General features: G+C 45.2%; 1 protein-coding gene across 2 annotated transcripts in view; it reads right to left on the bottom strand.

Moving 5' to 3' along the window:
- The window catches only part of LOC144105456 (putative diacylglycerol O-acyltransferase Mb3761c), a 322,783-nt gene that overhangs the window by 135,575 nt on the left and 171,179 nt on the right, over nucleotides 1-16,029 (bottom strand). Inside the window, exon 3 of one of the 2 annotated variants that reach the window (XM_077638579.1) lies at nucleotides 5,534-5,598. The exons of the other annotated variant lie outside the window; for it this stretch is intronic. The gene's annotated coding sequence lies outside the window, so the exon portion shown is untranslated. The remainder of the gene's footprint in view (nucleotides 1-5,533; nucleotides 5,599-16,029) is intronic. 2 annotated transcript variants of the gene reach the window in all.

Below are 16,029 nucleotides of genomic sequence, written 5' to 3' on the forward strand. Positions count from 1 at the left end.
AGTTCATGTTTCAAGAAGAACCCACGTGGTATTGTTAAGGGAACTGCGCGAACTTTGCCAGCTCATCTGCATTCAATTTGGAAACGGCCGCCGAACGCGGATATGTGGAGAAACGAACTAAACGCGAAGCGTGTGGCCTCTTTATCCGAAGCTCGGCACAACTTCGGGCATGCATTTTATCCGGGGCGCCCACGTGTCTTTCGTCGAGAGCAGACATATCATCGTGCCGGCGCTCATCGTGAAGTGCTCGCTCGAAAATGTCGGGCGAGCAATTCACAACGTCCTACGCTAGGCTCCGGGCATTAACACATCTTGCCTGGTGCTTCGAGTAGACTCTTCGCCGTTATTTTCTCATGTATTTTGAGCGCTCATAACTTTCACCTCGCGTTTATCCCTTTCGCGCGCTTCTTCGAACTTCAAAGGACTTTGAAGTGACACACTTATTCGAAACGAATAAATTATTAGAATTACTTCAGACAAAACCTAGAAAAGGAGTCGGTCTAAAATCATTTTCTTTAGCAAGTGATTCTAGATTAAAATATACCTTTAGAACTTTAAACACCTGCGGATTTCATTAAGAAAAACGCACCATCCTTGGCGAGAAACTAGATTAAGTGTCAAAACACGTCAGCGGTTCACCATATGCTTCTCGGTGCAGTCGGCGACAAAAGTCTCTGGACCGCGTGTTCGTTAAAGGGGCACTCAGGACAACGCTATAAATTTTTTTTGTTAGTAAAATCCGATGGCTCGGCATTTTCTGGCTTTGTTGCCGCTTGTCCGGCAGCGAAAGGTGGATTTATTGCTAAGAGATTTGGATTCGAAGTGGGAAAACTTTTCCCTCCGCTGCGATTCAAACTCGGGACTCTGACGACGTAACAGCAGAACAATGACGTAAAGCGGTGGAAACGGAAACGAGGACTCCGTGATTGCTGGCGGCGAGCGCAGCGCTACAGCCTAGCAGCGGCCGAAATTATTACTGCTGGCCGGATGTTGAGGACCTCTATCAACCGTCGTCGCTTCGTTTACGTTTGCATCAACGTTACGATGGATCCCGATTCCGACAACGAAGTTGTCGCAGAGAACTGCAGCCTGCGTTCAGCGACTTCTACCCCACACAGCGTGCGACGTTTTTGAGGACTGAGGCGGCGGGTCTGGCAAGAAAGACCTAGCGCCGCGGACTCGGCAGAGTTGCTGTCACCGTAGAGCCACCGTCACGACTGCTGTGTATAGACTGGTACGTGCGGGCATATTTAAGCTCTTTAATATACATTCCTCGTAGGGCTGGTTATGCATCCCAGCGTCTTGGTACATTGACGAAGCGAACACGCCGAGCGGCGCGTTTGAATACGTGGATGTGCGTGGAACATTCAGCTTTCCACAGCTCTTTTTCTTCGTAGCAGGTACGTGCCGCTGCATGAACTTCGTCTGCGGAGCACTTAGAGATGTATTTGGAGGTCATGTGCTGTTCGGCCATTGTAAATCCGAGGCGCGTCAAAAACGAAACCACGTGGGCGCGCGGAGCACATAGCCGCGAGGCATCCCAAAACGTACCGAAACTCACCAGGCCGACCACTACGCCACGAATTACATGTTTTATTTGACTTACAACATTCAAGACGTCTTTTTCTCCGGCTTGCTCGTGTGATAAAATTGAAATGGTGGTTTCAAAATAAAACTTAACTTATATACTTCAATATATCGATCAAACGCGTAACCTTCATGCACGTTTGTTAGCCTCAGAGATTCGTGGTTATTTTCTAATATTTCGTCATCACGCTTGTACTTGCGGTTACGCCTGCGGCGGCGATATATGCGCTTTAGTTCTTGCTATTTTCGACCTTACACGAGCTTAGTTTCCAGTAAAAGTGGTGTTTACGTTCTTAGGAGCTAGTATTCTACCGATGCAAGCAAACAAGAATTTCCCCTCAGTGTACCTTTAAAATAAGCCAATAGCTTAATTTTTAGCTGCCGGCTGGAGGCCACACCAGAGGAGATTGAAAGTGCGGCCTCAAGCGGCGACAAATAACAGAGCAATCGGCTTCGTCTAAGGGGCACGCGGACCAAAGAATTTTGTCCCCGACAGTAATTTCAACGATGACGATCTATTGACATAAATGTTCAATGCCTGCGCTTTGTAAAAAAAATGGCTGGAGAAACAACATGCTAATTGTGAAAAAATATATAATTTTGCGCTCTGAGTGTCTTTGTTTGAGTGGTGTAAGAAAAATAAAGCCGTAAACAAAATGTCCACAAGAAAGAAACAAAGCTGAGAGTGTCAGGGGCGTGAGGATTCATAGCGCACAGAATACACAGGACACAACACAAGCGCTTACTTCCACTGAATGGTCTTTATTTGGCGCTGACAGCCTTATAAAGGTCAGGGGCGCCGTCACAAAGGGACTGCAGAATCCTGGGGCACGATTTCGTGACGTTATTAGCTAGACTTAGGCCACTCTGGCGCGAAATAAGAATTCATTCGTTCAAGTGCGAGTTTCAACGTTAGCCACGACCGCTGCGGCCGTATTTATGTACAGGCCAAATACAAAACACGCCCGCGGCCTGTGCGACGCCACTACGCGTTAAACAACCTGTTGGTCGAAATTATATCAGAAGCCGTTCACTACCGCGGCCCATAACCTCCTTTCCACCCCTCCTACACGTCTTCCCTCACGACGCCGTTTGTGTGTCATTCAGACGGTCGCTCGCCTTTACATTCGTAATAACCAATTATTATTATTTAACTTTTGCTCATTTATTATTGCGAAAACAACAAAGGGGTCAGTACAAGGTCACGTGTCCACAAAATGTGTCATAGTATACAAGAAAATTGGAGTTTAGGTAGGAATCGAACCCGGGCCACCGGCGTGCGAAACTGGCACGCTGCCACTCCACATGACACTTCCTTATTTTTTGCATTATTGCATGGAAACGGTACCGAAAACAAAATCTAAGCATGCTTACGCCACGATACCATACCCCTGCAGGCCACCATAGCCCTGCACAACCCCAACAAAACATGAAAAGTCTGGGAGGCACACACATGCATCCAGATAGGGGAGCCAGCTAGGCGGCTCTTACAGGGCAGCATATACTCCCCGCACCAAAGCGAATTGTTCACGAAAGATCTCGACGACAATGGTGATTCGGCGTGGCGGTCCATCATGCAGCTATTCCAGAGACTAAATAGTCCCAGCAACATAAATAGATCATATGGCACAAAAGAGTTTCTCTATTACCGTATTAAACGGATACTCTAAACTTAACTGCTCGTTCGTTGTTCGAGTACTATATTCTTCTGTGGCATATTACTCCGCACGACAGTTAACGTTTGAGGCTGAATAAAGGCGCGTCTAGAGAATGCAGTTCTTAAAAACGCACCTTCGAGGCATGTACTGAAGCCTACATGAGTAATCATGAACATATAAATTACAGATGTCGCAATCAAGCGAGTATAAAATTTCTTTCGTTTCGGGCAAAACTTCCTCTGTGCTTGTCACGCAGTCGTAGCGCCATCATGTTGCACCCACTGAAAACCCCCTCCTCGCAATGTACGGCGCTGGCCCAGCAGATGGCGCAGATGGCGCAGATGGCGGACCGCACAGAGCTTTCGCATTTCCGCACGTAAACAGACTTAAGTTCACCTCGTAATTATTATCGTCCACTTTACAATTACTCCACGACCTTTGTACCTACTGAGTAACTTCGGGCTGTTTATTCCTAAAATTCGCTTTCCAGTGCTATTAGTCATTGCCAGTTTTCTTTGCTGCTCTTCTTTATTTTGACACATATCCATGCGACGAAATAACCACTGCTTCATCTGTCGCTCCTTCCTTCGTCAAATTACCATGTGCTACCACCGACCGCATCTTTGACTTTGGCCTAATTTCTGTGGTCAGCAATTTGATGTTGTTGGCTGTCTTGTGTAACTATAATGTTTTTTTTTGCTTATCCCGTTCATTTCTATATTGTACTTTATTTGCATATAATGGCGCTGTTGACTTTGTATGTGCTGCATTGCGCACTTTCATTCTTTTTCTCTTGCTAAAGCGCGCCAGCGCAAGAGGTGTCGCTATGGCCAAGCACTCTGCACAAAATATTATCATTACTGTTTTGTCAGTAGTGGTCGCAGTAGAAGTGGTAGTCAAACCTATTTACAAAAACTCTGCCGAATGGTAATAGCAAGAGAGTTACGGCATTGTCCGTAACCCTCCCATTGAGCTATCCGCGCATAATTTCTCAGACCCACTTGCACGGCCCGCCGACAGGTGGCGCAAACTGTTAAGAATGTGTAAAACCGCTTAGCACGCTCAGCAAACCGGAAAATAATTACGAATGCCAAGCATTGTGACTCCTTCTATTGTTAACTTTTTAATCCTTTTCTCGAGCAAACGTTTACAGGCACCCACATTCTTTTTCAAACTGCTCAACTTTGTGTAATAATGAGAAACACGTGTAAACAATATAAACAAAGCCAGCAATGAAATAGAAAATGTTGATGGTAATGTTTCGTGGTAAGAAAACGCCATACGCGACTGTACGTAGTAAAAGAATATTTCTTCAACACAGTTTTTTTTCGCATTTGTGTGCGTTTTCATTCTCAAGCACCTTTGATATTATTTATTTCCTCAAACTAGGAGGAACAAGGCTGTGGTGGAAAGCAAGGGTAAAAGCTGCAAAGAAAGCAGCTTGGTTGGTCCCAAGTTCCGTTTACGGTGGCAGCAAGAGGGCAGCAGGGAAACTTGTTAAACAAAAACCACAAAGAAGAACGAAAGACCAAAGGCAAATTCATATAAAAATTTTAAAATATGCACGAATGCATGCAAAAAGACAATAAAGTAAAGGGAAAAATGAAAGTATGAGAACAACCCTACACGGACATGAGTGCGAAAACACTTCAGACAGATTTATTGCGCTACAGGTGAGCACATACATATTACATCTGGAAAGATAATTCAGTAAACTGGGCAGCCGGTGCAATAACATTTTCTGACTGTTATTAGTATGCAGGCGAGGAACACACCAAGTCTCGGGAGCTCGAGTTGTGTAGGGGACCGCGCGTTTCGCGAAATTAGCGAGGGAGCTGAGCACGCCAGTATTTTTTACACCTGTTCTGTAAGTTTACAATAAGCGGTGGCTTATTAAGGCAGATAATTTTAGGGTTTTAAGCGCTCTGAAAAGAGGAGCGGAATCAAAGTCGTGAGGCTTATTGCATACGACACGAAGAACGTTCTTCTGAAAAACAAACAGCTAAGGGTTTTGTTCCTGGCCCTCTTTTTGTAGTGTAAGTATTCCTTCTCGCTTTGCGTACCTACACCCCACACTTTATCATATGATTTAGAAAATTAATTATCCACTGAGGGTTTTGTATGTCTTAATTTTGAGCGTGATTCCCTTCCCTCATCTTGAACCCTGGCGGCCGTCTCTTCTGCCGTTAAAAAGGAGCGTGTCATTTAGTACTGAATTACAAAAACATCCGACGGCCTGGTTTAGACAATGTCAAAGATTACGAAACTTATAAGCGCAAAATTCTTACCGCGGTCAAATATCTCTGTACTAATCATGCGTCCGTTTCAGTCAGTGAGTTCGTTCGGCTGTGCCCTGAAAAGAGCAATCAATAAAATTAATTAGTTCCGTCGTCCCACAACGAACTTGGAAACACGACTCAGGAAATATGACAAAAAACGAAGTATTCCACGTTTTCAGTTCACTGCGAAATTGTTTTGAGCGTACGCTATTATGCGTGCGCACTTTTATGTATTATAATTTTACTTTCTTAATAATTACAACTCGGGACACGCGTCGTTTATCGCCCATTTGTCTTGCGATGCTCTCCTGATTCACTGTAGAACGCTTATGCTATTACTAAAAAGGTAAGCACTGCTTTTAATTGAATTTCTTTTTTTTTAAACGGAGGGGAGGAAGGCACTGCAAGATGTATCTTTTTATAGCGACTTCTCACGAGGCGCCTTGTCTGGCATAAGTACATTAGCGTAGCTGTCCGAATCAGTGTAGGATACCGAAACAGAAAACACCAGCGCTCGTCTGATGGTCAAAGAGTAGTACTAATAGTAGTAGTTGAAGTTAATGGCGCAGCTCCCAGTAGGTCCACAACGTGCAAAACCCGAAGTGACTGGGTTACTGAGGGGTTTTAATTTAACCCTTTCATGTCCAGTGTCGCGAGCTCCGAACATATTTTTGCACGCCGTTTACTCACAACTACATGACGCATGAATGCAAAGTTTGATGTCAACATATTCTCAGTCGCAAGTGCATTACGGTCCCGATGCTTTTCGTCACTGTGGGTAAGCCGCTTGAAAACTCACAGGATGGTTATGACTATGTAACGCGATAGCTGTTGAGTCGTGTAGTTTATTTTTGGCGTTTAGGCGTTCAGTCACCTGACCACTGATGTAGTGGCCACATGATGCGCCCTGTACTGGCAGGCGGCTGCTCCAAACAGAGCCACCCCGGTTACGCCGACGACAAAGCCAGGGACGGGCGCCTAACAGCTCTTGCTGTAAAAAGGAGAGGGCGCCAATGTGCGACTTCCATGGCCAACGCCCAGTAATTTGTCGTCCTAGATTTTCTCACAGATTTTGAGGAGAAAATAGGCAGACATATGTTGAATAGAAAATTGTTTACTTTACGTTAGTGCTTCGAGCTGGTTGGAGATCTTCGATTTCGGTTTGGTCTTTCACAGAGCTCGGACTAGCAAATGAACCAAATGTTAATTTGCGACACGCAAGTTTCTCAAATCTAGTAACGTGAACAAAATTTTAATATTGGCTTTTGAATGTGGGTGCATCAACTAGCCCGATATTAAATCAATGTTTCTTTCTTTTTATTCCTTTTTTACGTGCTTTTAAGGTATAAAACAGTTTTGCCCAAAGTATGCGATCAGACGTCTAAGATATAATCAAAGTAGCTGACGTACAGCGGTATGGTCAAGGAAAAGAGCTTAATTGGCCCAAGTGACACATCGTCGAGCAAAAGGTTAACGGGATGCATTGTCGCCTGAGTCACTATTGACACATACAGGGCCCCTAGCTACGACCCTGGCTGTCATGAGGCGCATCCTTAAAAATGTTTTCTCTGGTATAGGGTAAAACTTTCCACGAGCTATCTTTTTGGGGCCAAAGACGTTGCTTACCGTTTTTTTTAATGTATAAGACCTCCCGACGTACATCCTCAATAAAAATCCTTTCAAGCCCTCCCAAGGGCTTTTCGTTTTAGCGTGCACTCTGGCGAGATAATAAAACCGTTTAGCGTGCCAGCCTAACTCTGTCTGTCTCTCAGCCGTTCCGAGGGCGAAAAATAGCAATAAAACGATCATGAAACGCATTCTGAGGCATTGATTGATTTATCTATTTTTTTTTTGCTCTTTTCATAACAGATAGTGCCTACTGTTGTTCCCTGCTCATGGAATCTGCCCTGTACGAATATATATATATATATATATATATATATATATATATATATATATATATATATATATATATATATATATATATATATATATATATATATGGAATCTGCCCTGTACGAATATATATATATATATATATATATATATATATATATATATATATATATATATATATATCCGCATAGTCGTTTCCTCCTGCTTCGTTTTCCATTTTTCGGGCTTATAGCTCAGGTACCTATAACCCAGACGAGTTAGCTGTAATCGATTGATCTATTGTAGATAACCTGCACTTACTTTTCTTATAACCTGAAAAGTTCGGTGATAACTCCCTTCTCCGAGAATGGTTTAGGCCCGTTGTCCTGTATGTAGAAAATAATAAAGAACGGCAGCCGTGTACCTCTCGAGTGATTATTCTTTCATAATGGCGACTTGCTCAAAAGTTTCGGAATAAAGAATAAATCAGCAACAAAGTCGCCGGTCCTCTGGTCAAGTTGCGATGAGTGTAAACTTTTATCGGCACGAACATCGTAAATTTTCTTAGAAGATCCGCCTTAGAAGTATGGTTTAGGCTTACGGGGGTTTAACGACCCAAAGCGCAGGGTTGTCCCATCTAACCTTCAGCCCCAAACGGCTACTTATGTGGTTCATGTTGAGCAACATGAAACGCGACTTGTTTGGCGAAATATCACGGCCACAGGCAGGGAATTTCAAGATGCTCCTAAAGGTTTGCAAACAGGAAGGTGGCATCCCTTTCCTATTTGCTCCATGTCAGAGACGGTCACGTGACAACCAGTCCGGGTGGATCAGGCAGCACAAAGCATTTAATTCACCAACGCTCTCGGAAGACGACTGCACTAGTGCCGAATACCTGGCGTTTACACATGACGTGTACAGACTTACGAAAAAATGCTTGACAGTAGTAACAGTTGTAGCCAACCACGCCATGCACCTACACTCCTTGGCGTGTAGGAGATAAAAATATGGCATTTCTGTCGGAACAACCGGGTCCATTTTGCAGTTACGCCACACTAGTCTAAAGACTTACTTCTAGAGAAAAAAAAAGAAAATGTTTTCGGAACACCTTGCTACGGACTTTTCATGTCACGTGATGTGCGGTGCAGTTACATGAATCCACCGAGCACTGCGAAATATAACCTCAAACTGAAGGGGTATTAGCGAACTGGCGCCAGTTTTTGTGATCCGCTATATACACGCATTGTGTACTTGCTCGCCGTAAGGGTACATGGACCTCAAGCAGCATTAAAGTCACGTTGTAATGTCACATAGATGCGTTAGTGCCTGAAATATTAAGAAAATTCGTTTGGCTAGCTATACACAACCGTATTCTAACATTGTCCCTTATAGTTCCAATTTCGAATCCAGCATGCATACCCAATTCTCTCATACGCAGATACATGGGTAAACCTTTTAAAGAGCAAGAAATGGCGGGCATCGCGACGGCAAGGTTGGTCGATGCGAGGCATCAGTATTCGAGTCGTTACCCCGGTGCCAGCGAGGCGTGCCTCCGCATAAAGTGCGCTGCGACGGATTGCTCGCAGCCGGAGCACATTCGCGTGTTGCACGGACGATGGTTGGACGCTGAAGAATGGTCCGCGGTGTCTCGGAAGCAGCGGAGGCGTCGCTGAAAGAGCGGCGGCGCTGAGACTGGGCGAATAACAAGGCCGGAAGAAAATGAAAAACAAACAAACAAATAAGCTAGGACCTGTAGCACCTTTTTTTGAGGTCTGCTCGGAAGTAAAGAGCGCTGCGAAAACAGACAGAATTAAGTGGGAAACAAGAGCAAGAGTAGAGGCGAGCTGGACTGCACTAGAGCTACAAAAGCAGCATAGAACAACTGAACGAAGCACCGCCGAAATCGAAGCAGTATAACTCGGAACAAAGGAAGAAAACAGCTTGGAAGGGGATATAACCAGAGTAGGAATGAAAGTTTCCGAAGTAAATGAACGAGATCTCCACTTGTTTGTACGGAGGCAAAGCGCTAAGGCGCCCGTGTGCTGTGCGATGCCAGTGTATGCTAAAGATCCCCAGGTGGTAGAAATTATTCCGCAGCCCTCCACTACGGCATCTCTTTCTTCCTTTCGTGTTTCACTCTTTCCTTTATCCCTTCCCTTACGGCGCGGTTCAGGTGTCCAACGATATGAGACAGATACTGCGCCATTTTCTTTCCCCAAAAACCAATTATTATTTTTTATTATTATTACTCGTTAAGATGGCGCTAGCCATCGTCCTGATCCAAAGGGGATGCCAATAATATCCAGCGATTCGTGTGTAAAAGACCAAACTCAAAAGATGGCCGATTTGAGCGACATTTCCTGAGTCGTGTCCCATCCCAGACCGACGATCGATGGAACTTAGTGTAACGTACTCTGTTCAAAGACGCTAATCACAGGGGAGACGAACTAATCACTGAAATCTTCGTGGTTTAAAAACTCATCAATAGCAGTTAATTGGGAGGAAATTGATATCGAGGCTCACCCTATGGACTGACACAGCCAAGATAACGAAAAGAGCTGATATATCAATTAACGATAGCGCGGTAAGCTGTGGAAGAGGAAATGAGAGGGGCATTGTGTCAAGAAACAAAAAAGAAGGCGCGTGAATTGGATACAGAAGAGACCCGATTTCCTGCGCGTGTGGAGAAGAGCAAATTGGCCTTTGACAAGAAATACAAAGACGGAGAACAGATAAATGACCGCAGGCTATCAGGATAACAGAAGGGAGCATTAAGGGGAAACATAGCTGTGGACAGCACAGTGTCAGGTAACATGATGAGTTTCGGAAGTTTCCTGCGGCTGGGTCTGCGAGGCTTGCTGACCACAGGGTTAATTCGATGTCAACAAGAGCGAGCCAGTTATTCTGCACTGTACAGAAGGAACATGATTATGATGAAGCCTGTGGTGATGATGAGGCCATTCGTCGATGCTAATGACGAAGAAGATCACCCGCGAAGACAGAGGAAGTATAGTTGAATGCTCAGCAGAGTGCTCACATTCTTACTTCCAGTTAGTGGAAAGGTACCGCCTTTGCCAAGAGTAACCACTCAGCATGGTTGGCCTCTCTGTCGTTAGGCAACCACCTATGCCACCCCCCCCCCCCTCTCTAAACAGAAATATGCCTAATTTTGAGTAAAAAGGGAGTAATATGTCTTCTAGCACACTCACTTTTATAAAGAGGAGTGCACTAGAGGGCAACTTACTTCTTTCTATTGAGAATTCAGTTTCTAGATATCCGGAAGGTATGGATAACCCTTGCAATAACCGTTCAAGAACGTTTGATCTTTAGGAAGGCCTCAAGGACTCCACTATATGAGTGAGAAGCAAATCCGGTGGTCTAGTAGCTTTTGGCAAAAAACGGCGCAACTTCTGTCCAAAGTATATATCCAAAAGTGTTTACTTTTGTGTGATGCCGTGTCTCTTGCTACGCATCGCCAGCATTTCATACCTCGTGAAGGTGAGAGAAGTACTCACCCTCGCACCTCAGAAAGCTAGAAGGGCTCCTCTACATGGCTTAGATGTAATTCTATTGCCGTGTTTAGGTTTGATAAAGGCTGCAACCATTTATGCCGCGCTACAATCAAACTAACCTTCTTAATATCTCTGTCCATGTGCCAATCTGCCGCTTCACTCTGCTGCGAGATGTCGCCTAGCAAGAAAAGCAGTTTAGGTTCTTTTGCGTGTAAACATTTAGTACGCAGACCATTTTCAGTGCGCTTTGTAACTGTGTTTGACCGAGAGATATGTCTCAGCGGTGTCTCGATAAATCAGAGGGTTAGTGACCCGCTGTGCTATTGCAGGTATGAAACAATGAAATAAGCACGTGTTCGCATCTTTTCTCCATCTGCTCCTGTTTGCGTAAACCTTTTAAAAACTCTAAGGAAATTTCAGCCCGGCTGCTGTAAAAATTATTCCAAAATTAGCAGATTTCTGTCCAAGCGATGTTAGGCGGATCCCTTCATTGGTTCCAGATATTTTTCGCCGACCTCAAGCCCAGAACATGTGGAGGGACGTTCTAGCTGGAGATGCTTCCATCACGTGTCATACTGCGCATTCATAATTACAGGTTCAATTTTAAACGTTCGGTAGACTCTTTTTTTATGACCATCGTAATAAGCCGCTGTGAGGGCGGCTGCCATTTAAAAGCAAGATTTTGCAGCGGGTGCTGCCAGTCAAAGTTTTTGTCTGTAGGTCCTAAAAATCAAAATTTTCAAGCAGTATCGTCACTCACTTCGAAGTTCCTTTACTATCAGAATCGAAATGATCTGCATTTAGTTGCATAGAGTTCGTTACAGGCGTCGGGAAGTGGGCGCTAGTTGATGAAGCTCATGAAAGCTGAGCTTCGGAAACAAGCGGCATATAACGATACTACTCAACACATGTACTACTGAAAGGCTATGTCTGAAAAGAAAGTAAAAAACTTAGGTCGCAGCAGGCACAGCGGTTCTTGCTATCTTAAGAGCAGTCAATGTGCCCGATTCAGTGTAGTGAGCGACGGCTGACCTCTTCTGCAAGACCAACGCTGCGATATACAAGCCACCTGCTCTGGCGTGCGTCGACCACATCTGCCAGTAAATCACACCACCAAAGTCGACACAGTGCATTGAAGCTGTAGTCTGCGCTCTATTCCAATGATAGGAAAATATTAGTCCTTTGTTACCATTCACAAGAATAGCATTAATTGAGAGAAGTTAGTTCACCGCTGTAGAGTGGGGCGTGATGTGAGGCTAATTCTATACACAGAAGTGAATTAATGCTGGTGCGTTTGCTTGCGTTATAATGGCTGCAATTAAAAAAAAATTCTACACACAAGCACTGATATATTAACTTCATTTTCTTTTCTTTGCGCCTGATAAACTGTTCGTCAAGCGCTAAGCGCGTTGTGTTGTTACTTTCCCGCATTTAATGCGGAACCGAACTAGCTGCGCTTACAAGGTAGCCTTGGCTCTCTAAAGAAAAAGCACTTCTTTTGATTTGGACATAACTACTACCCTCCACCCGCGATTTGGTTTCAATATTTCTAACGAGATCTGGAAGTTAACAGCTGAAAATTCTGAAAAGAAAACGAAACTATCGAAATGCACAGGAAACAAAATGATTCGACGTTGTCAAGAGTCCCCAAATAAATTAAGAAAATTGCTTCGGTTGATGTTACAACCCAGTTCAGAAATGTTGAAGAAAAGTTGACAAGATGTTCGCTAGCTGCTCAGTAGTGTACAGCATCAATCTCTCCCTCTTTTTCTCTTACCCCTTGTTCAATGTGCAGTAGCAGGCCAGGGAGACGCGTTTGGTTGGTCGACCTGAGCACACTTACAATAACTGAGCTTTTTTTTGGGTGGGGGGGGGGGGGGGGGCAACTTGAGCACTCCTGTTCTTCCATTTTTATAGGGGTGCAATTTACACTTCCATGAAGTCAGGCAATAAACTGTGATCTTTCATAAAAGCAAGCAAAATATCCACAGCTCCTTTATTTCACCCGAAGTTAATACCGAGGAAGAGTAACTCAAAGCACATAAAATGGCACAGGCGAATATATATGTATGTTATTGTGAAGCTTAAAGATGCAAGTAACCAACGGTGGATCTCAAGCTGATAAATAAAAAATTCACGTGTAATTTCCAGCAAGACGGAGTCCGCAAACAATGCCTAAAAGCATCGTGCCAATTGTTCAGCTAGCGATGCTGCCTAACACGAATTAACAGTCAAACGTAAGCTTTACTGCTTTCTCGGTGACCGGCAAACAGCAGAGCGGCCATGTGGTAAACTGCCAAATTACAGCCGGTAGCTACGAGCGAGTGCAAAAAAATTAGCAAGTTTCTCGAAGCTTCAAAACTCGCGTGCTGTATGCAAACTAACGCGTCAGCTCCTTGTCTCTTCTTTCGAAAAGAGACGTCACACCTATTAAAACACAATGCCCCTATCCCCTATTCTGTGCGATGTGAGAGCAGGTAACAACCCCGGACGGAGAAATTAATCTGGACCCTTTTACTGCGACGTCCCTCCTACCACACGAGCAACCTCGGTACCTTAAACGCACCTACCATACTACACCATACCGTACCGTACCATACCGCACCATACCATACCATACTATATCATACAATACAATATTGTACATAACGTCATCACCAGCCTTACTACGACCACTGCAGAGCAAACACCTCTCTCACATCTCTCCAGTTAACCCTGTTCTGTGCCAGCTAAGGCCATCCTGTCCCCGCATACTTCTTAATCTCACTTGCCCACCTAACTTTCTGCCGCGCTCACCAGAACAGGATTTGGCCACCCTGGTCTAGTACTTGGCGACAACCTCCTATATGAATAAACCAGTTCTTTATTTTACCATATTGAACCAGGCTATATTGTACAATATAATCACATATCATTACCATTACATTCACGGCACCGTACCATACCCAGTGAGTCTTTTTTGGCAAGCTAATTGGTGCATGAAGTCAAGTGAAGGAAATGGCGCGAAAGAAAGAAACGTGACATGGCAACACCATACCACCTGCCAGCTACAGTTTGGATAGCTCTTTAAAGCCGCCTACACGCGTTCACTGTGGCGAGCCTTCTAACGCGCAAAACGTCAGATCGCTGTCGCACTGCAGACTCTATACAAAACGGCGTAAAATGTTTAATGTCACTCGTCACGATCAGACAAGTGTGCCCTGACATGGAAACGCTGACAACATTTCGCTCTTTATGAAGATTAAAACGAGCACCCTAGGAGGAGGTTGCGAAGGACACACAGGGGCACCGATAAACATCCCTCTCCCCGCCACTCCTTCCGTACATAGCCTCGGTTGCGGCTGGCGCGCACGGGGAGAAATTACGCCCGACCCTCGGAGCGCAGGCACTCGAGAGCGATTAAATTTTACGCCCCATTTAAAGAGCTCGGTGGTGGCAAGACAATTATTTTCACGCCAAAGACGCTCCGCAAAACCGCTCTTGCGCGTCATCACATTCATCAAAGCCCGGCTTCATTTTTCGTTCGGGTGAACTGTGAACGATCGGCAAGTCTAGGGGGAGGGAGGGACGGAAAAAAAGGGCTCCGTTCCCTAGCCGCGTTTTCCCCACTCTCCCTAAACTCACGAGGCGTGAAAAATCGCTGATAAACGCGTTTGTCGCGCCAATCGCCCGCCGTGCATGCAAATATGAACCCTCGTGTTCGCTGCCGGTGTGTCGCCACCAGGCGGCGCGGCGTCCCTCTCGACGTCCTTCTTTCTCTCTTCGCTGTCCCCCTCTCCATCCACGCAGCGGCGGCCTGTCAGAAACAGGGAGACACTTCCCGCGAGCTCCGTCTCCGGCTTCCTGCTCCACTTGCGTTCCCCAACAACCCTATTTCCTTCCCGCTTCCTCACCCCTCCTTACTAACCTCTACCGTTGCTTTTCCCATTCCCTCTTTCCTGCACGAAATTTCCCGGAGGTGGGAATCATCGCTGTGAATTATGCGCCCCCCACGGTAGTCTCTCGAACGGCATTTCCAGATGGGGCCTCGGCTGCAGGCTTCCGTCAACAGTTGGTTTACCGCCGCATGGAGTAACGCACTGATGTCCCACTGCATATTTACTCAGGGACGTTTGTCTGCGTGAATGTACGCGTGTGCGTGTGTGTGTGTGTTGCTCACACAGCGTATTGTGTACACAGCTTGTAAACAAATGCGCGATAAACAAATCGTGTCAAGGTCACTGGCTTACGCGAAAGAGAAGCGTGTGAATGGCCCATGTCCAACATTTTTTTACCTCAGCGGTGGCCTAGTGGTTTGAGCGTCCGCGTCGCGTGCGGGAGGTGCGGGTTTTGATCGCCAGCGCCGCCTGTGATACAATATGTGCAAGCTTTCCCTTGGCCTGGCGTTCGGCTTCTTTAGGGTGAATAGCTTGGAAAATGGGTCTTTGAACCCACATTGAGAAGATGAAAACACCTTGTGCCATGGCACTATCAAAAATTATATCCCGATGATTACGACCCGGAATGTAAACAATGTGGCGAAATAGCCACTTACGATCGCACACTGTGGTACTGTAAAGAGTAGCCGCCACCGGTATCTGTAATACAAGTTCCTACTCTCGAGCAGTGGGAGGCCGTGTTGGTCAGCTCAGACGTGGGCGTTCAAACCCGCGCCGTAGAATGGGCTACTCAAATCGCTGTCAGCCGTGTACTGATAGCCACCTAGCACGGATAATCTGCATTGTGGCTTCTAACGAATAAATGTTTTGCAATCCAGTGGCACTCCTGGGCCATAAAAATTCCCAATCAGCAAACATTTTTGTACAAACGTCTGAGTATCGAAAATATGTAGGGTAATGTTATGGAAATATTGAATATTATGGTCCTTTCTTTCGATGTATCGCAAAATGTTTTTAAGCGTTTTCCATCGCTCGCACGCAGCAGTTTACACTTCCATGGAAAACCAATGGGGAAATGGGGAACGCTTTTGACGACTGCAGGAACGTTAATAGCTAAAAAAATGCAATCCTGTCAAAGGGAGATGTGCGGACGTATTGATTGTTATAGTGAAATATTACAATATATGAAAAGGTTGCGTTCCTAAAATCTTTCCCCTTCAAAAATGATTTTTTTTCCAGA

Source organism: Amblyomma americanum, chromosome 9 (assembly GCF_052857255.1).
Source record: "Amblyomma americanum isolate KBUSLIRL-KWMA chromosome 9, ASM5285725v1, whole genome shotgun sequence".
In the NCBI taxonomy this organism is placed as follows: domain Eukaryota; kingdom Metazoa; phylum Arthropoda; class Arachnida; order Ixodida; family Ixodidae; genus Amblyomma; species Amblyomma americanum.